The sequence below is a fragment of the Oncorhynchus masou genome, chromosome 31 (genome assembly GCF_036934945.1).
Source record: "Oncorhynchus masou masou isolate Uvic2021 chromosome 31, UVic_Omas_1.1, whole genome shotgun sequence".
Lineage (NCBI taxonomy): Eukaryota > Metazoa > Chordata > Actinopteri > Salmoniformes > Salmonidae > Oncorhynchus > Oncorhynchus masou.
Window position 1 is genome coordinate 54,614,591 of NC_088242.1, and position 5,332 is coordinate 54,619,922.

Sequence of the window (5,332 nt, forward strand, 5' to 3'; positions counted from 1 at the left end):
TGATGTACTCAGTACTGGAGTGTAAATGTGTAAGTTATACTCATGCACTGTCGTGTAACACTTCCTTTCACCGTTTTGGCAAAAACAAAATGTCAATGTTATTTTTCCTCAAATATCAATGATATTTCAATTTGGGGGACTTTATTTGATACAATATTTTGCTTGCTTTCCAACATATTGAATTGTGCACGGTCTATCTGGCCCAGGAAGGAAACTACACAGTGAGTTGCGGCCCATTTAGTGAAATGGCCACTTTTGGAAATCAACTCTTTCACTCATCCGGTCTTGTATATGGTTTACACTGTTACATGTGTTGTCATTTCGCAACAGTATTTATACTGTTGTTTTCATTATGGTGTAAAACAACAGTTGAAATACATATAATTTTTTCATTTGGGTACACCTTCCCATCTCATTGTTTGAAAATGCACTCAACCTTGGATTAAGAATACATCACCATCTTTCCTTTTGCAGTTGCCTGGAAATGACTAGTTTAATTGGAAGAAAGTCCAGTTGTGTTCAGGCACTGATAATTTTTTATACCCTTTCTATTTACAAGACCTGTTTCATGTAACTTTAGACATTAGTCCCCTGTCCTAATTCACATGGGGACATGGCTGTTGTGTTCTTGGTGTGTTGCCAGAATACCTCAACCTATTGGATTTCAAGCACTCTTCCATAATGTCAACAACCTGCATTGGTCTTTGTCTCCAATGTTTACATGGTAAACACCCTTTGGTCTTCAAATGACTCCACCCCCCCCCCCCCCCCCCAATCATTAAGTTGTCCAGAAATGTCACACATTTTGTTATTTCACTGCTGTGTGAAGTATTAAAGCCAATTTTGCTTGCTCTGGCAGTGTGATCTTGAGGCTCCGTATGGAGGGTTGGAAGCAATTGCGGAGGCAAAATCAAGCTCTGTACTGCATCGCCGTACACCTCCCAAATGTTGTAACAATGCGGAGCTATGGGTGAGTGAAGGGTTGCATGGAATGGGATCTACTGTCCTCTGCAATAGATGGGTTGGGTGGTTGATTGATTGGTTAATTCAAGCCATCTGCGATCCATGGATGGGTTCATTGATTGATTAGTTGATTTAGCTTTGAGGCTCTCTTGATAACCGCATGACCTACATGTTCCATTTAGACTATGTTGCTATGGTCTTTTCTGAGTGATGCACACTTAAAGACATGCTCCATAACTTTGGCGACTACACATTTTTGAACCTCCAGCTTTGGGCTGGATGTGTCAATGTGTAGTTCATAAATGCATAATCTATGATCAGAATTGTTCTTACCTCAATTAGCCATGAAATCCTTAGTTTGAAACGCTATTACAAGAATATGAAGTTATGAAAACTTGATGTTTTGCAAATGTTGAACTTACAATATGGCTACGAATACTGGAAGAGCTGACTGAAAGTCCAAGTATACAGATTTTCTTGCAGAAAAATGTCATGTAATTGTCTCCTTCACGATTTGCCCAAATGAACCTGGGTGACTTCACACTAAATGTCATGTGGCTTGCTCATTCTTCAAGTTATCTGTCAAACTTTGCACATACACTGCAGGCATTCCATCAGGCATTCCCTTGGCAACAAGAGCCTCTCGGTGGATGCTGTAGTGTACCCAAGAGGTGGCTGGAGTATCTGCTTGCACGTGAGTTGCCACTCCACTATGTCTCCCTGTCATGGCTTTTGCACCATCAGTGGTGATACCAACATGAGCAGCAGCTACATATGGACTGTTAGGGGAATTCCCGCGAGAGAGTAACGATTAATGTGATTGGATGTTAATTATTTGACAAGGCTACCTGTATTTGACATTGTTATTTCGCTGAACACTAGGATGTTTGATTTTTTAAATTTATTTGCCAGTGAAACGAGGCCAATCAGGGGAGAGAGAACTCAAGTATAGCCCTGTTGGAAAAAATAAGTGGACTGTTTGAAAATGTGAAGAAGGAAAAAAATATTGTTTAAAATATATTGTGTGTGTGTGTGTGTGTGTATAAGTGAAGCACATTTTCTTTTGTGTACCCCCGACGGCATTGTGCATACTGCAGTTTAGGAATACCTGGTCTGATGAGTCCAAATGTTAGATTTTTGGTTCCAACCGCCGTGTCTTTGAGAGACGCAGACTAGGTGAATGGATCTCCGCATTTATGGTTCCCACTGTGAAGCATGGAGGAGAAGTTGTGGGGGTGCTTTGCTGTTGACACTCAGTGAGTTATTTGGAATACAATGCACACTTAACCAGCATGGTACCACAGCATTCTGCAGCGATACGCCATCCCATCTGGTTTGTACCTTAGTGGGACTATCATTTGTTTTTCAACAGGACAATGACCCAACACGCCTCCAGGCTGTGTCAGGGCTCTTTGACCAAGAAGGAGTGTGATGGAGTGCTGCGTCAAATGACCTAGCCCGGACAATCACCCGACCTCGACCCAAATGAGATGGTTTGGGATGAGTTGGACCGCAGAGTGAAGGAAAAGTAGCCAACAAGTGCTCAGTATACGCATAAGTCCTTCAAGACTGTTGGAAAAGCATTCCAGGTGAAGCTGGTAGAGAGAATGCCAAGAGTGTGCAAAGCTGTCAAGGCAAAGGATGGCTACTTTGAAAAATATAAAATACACTGCTCAAAAAAATAAAGGGAACACTTAAACAACACAATGTAACTCCAAATCAATCACACTTCTGTGAAATGAAACTGTCCACTTAGGAAGCAACACTGATTGACAATACATTTCACATGCTGTTGTGCAAATGGAATAGACAACAGGTGGAAATTAGAGGCAATTAGCAAGACACCCCCAATAAAGGAGTGGTTCTGCAGGTGGTAACCACAGACCACTTCTCAGTTCCTATGCTTCCTGGCTGATGTTTTGGTAACTTTTGAATGCTGGCGGTGCTTTCACTCTAGTGGTAGCATGAGACAGAGTCTACAACCCACACAAGTGGCTCAGGTAGTGCAGCTCATCCAGGATGGCACATTAATGCGAGCTGTGGCAAGAAGGTTTGCTGTGTCTGTCAGCGTAGTGTCCAGAGCATGGAGGCACTACCAGGAGACAGGCCAGTACATCAGGAGACGTGGAGGAGGCCGTAGGAGGGCAACAACCCAGCAGCAGGATCGCTACCTCCGCCTTTGTGCAAGTAGGAGCAGGAGGAGCACTGCCAGAGCCCTGCAAAATTACCTCCAGCAGGCCACAAATGTGCATGTCTGCTCAAACGGTCAGAAACAGACTCCATGAGGGCCCGACGTCCACAGGTGGGGGTTGTGCTTACAGCCTAACACCATGCAGGACGTTTGGCATTTGCCAGAGAACACCAAGATTGGCAATTTCGCACACTGGCGCCCTGTGCTCTTCACAGATGAAAGCAGGTTCACACTGTGCACGTGACAGAGTCTGGAGACGCCGTGGAGAACGTTCTGCTGCCAGCAACATCCTCCAGCATGACCGGTTTGGCGGTGGGTCAGTCATGGTGTTGGGTGGCATTTCTCCATGTGCTCACCAAAGGTAGCCTGACTGCCATTAGGTACCGAGATGAGCTCCTCAGACCCTTTGTGAGACCATATGCTGGTGCGGTTGGCCCTGGATTCCTCCTAATGCAAGACAATGCTAGACCTCATGTGGCTGGAGTGTGTCAGCAGTTCCTGCAAGAGGAAGGCATTGATGCTATGGACTGGCCCGCCCATTCCCCAGAACTGAATCCAATTGAGCACATCTGGGACATCATGTCTCGCTCCATCCACCAACGCCACGTTGCACCACAGACTGTCCAGGAGTTGGCGGATGCTTAAGTCCAGTTCTGGGAGGAGATCCCTCAGGAGACCATCCGCCACCTCATCAGGAGCATGCCCAGGCATTGTAGGGAGGTCATACAGGCACGTGGCGGCCACACACACTACTGAGCCTCATTTTGACTTGTCGGAGGAGGACATTACATCAAAGTTGGATCAGCCTGTAGTGTGGTTTTCCACTTTAATTTTGAGTGTCACTCCAAATCCAGACCTCCATGAGTTGATAAATTTGATTTCCATTGATCATTTTTGTGTGATTTTGTTGTCAGCACATTCAACTATGTAAAGAAAAAAATATTTAATAAGAATATTTCATTCATTCAGATCTAGGATGTGTTATTTTAGTGTTCCCTTTATTTTTTGAGCAGTGTATATATTGATTAGATTCATTTTTGGGGTTATTATACGATTCCATGTGTTATTTCATAGTTTTGATGTTTTCACTATTATTCTACAATTTAAAAAAATAAAGAAAAACCCTTGAATAAGTAGGTGTGTCCAAACTTTTAACTGGTACTGTATATCTAGTTTAAAGCTATAATTCCTTATTTGTGTCATCTGTTAAATCCACTTCAATCAGTGTAGATGGGGAGGAGACAGGTTAAAGAATGATTTTTAAGCCTTGAGACGATTGAGACATTGATTGTGTATGTGTGCAATACAGAGGGTGAAAGGGCAAGACAATAGATGTAAGTACCACCGTGGTAGTAGGTGCCAGGCGCACTATCAATAACTGCAATGCTACTGGGCTTTTCACGCTTAATTAAGGATTATTCCCTTTTTATAAATTTTCGCACAAAATGACACATCCAAATCTAGCTGCCCATTTGAAAGGAAACACTGACGTTCATGGAAATGTGAAAGGAACGTAGTAGAATATAACACAATACATCTGGTAAAACAACCGTTATTTTTTTTTGTCATCTTTGAAATGCAACAGAAAGGCCATATTGTATTATTCCAGCCCAGGTGCAATTTAGATTTTGGCCACTAGATGGCATCAGTGTATGTGCAAAGTTTTGGACTGATCCAATGACCCATTGCATTTCTGTTCAACATTTTGTGTCAAGACTGCCCAAATGTGCCTAATTTGTGTATTAATAACTTCATGTTCAATATTGTGCACTCTCCTCAAACAATAGCATGGAATTATTTTACTGTAATAGTTACTGTAAATTGGACAGTGCAGTTAGATTAACAAGAATTTAAGCTTTCTGCCAATATCAGATATGTCTATTTGCTGGTAAATGTTCTTGTCACTTACAACCTCATGCAAATTGCATTAGCCTATGCTAGCTCAACCGTCCTGTGGAAGGGACACCGATCCCTAAGAACAGTTTCCTTTGTGTATCAAGAATGGTCCACCATCCAAAGGACATCCAGCCAATTTGACACAACTGTGGGAAGCATTGGAGTCAACATGGGCCTGCATCCCTGTGAGAATGCTTTCGACACCTTGTTGTCCATGTCCTGATGAATGAAGACTGTTCTGAGGGCAAAGGGTGTGCAACTTGATATTAGGAAGGTGTTTCT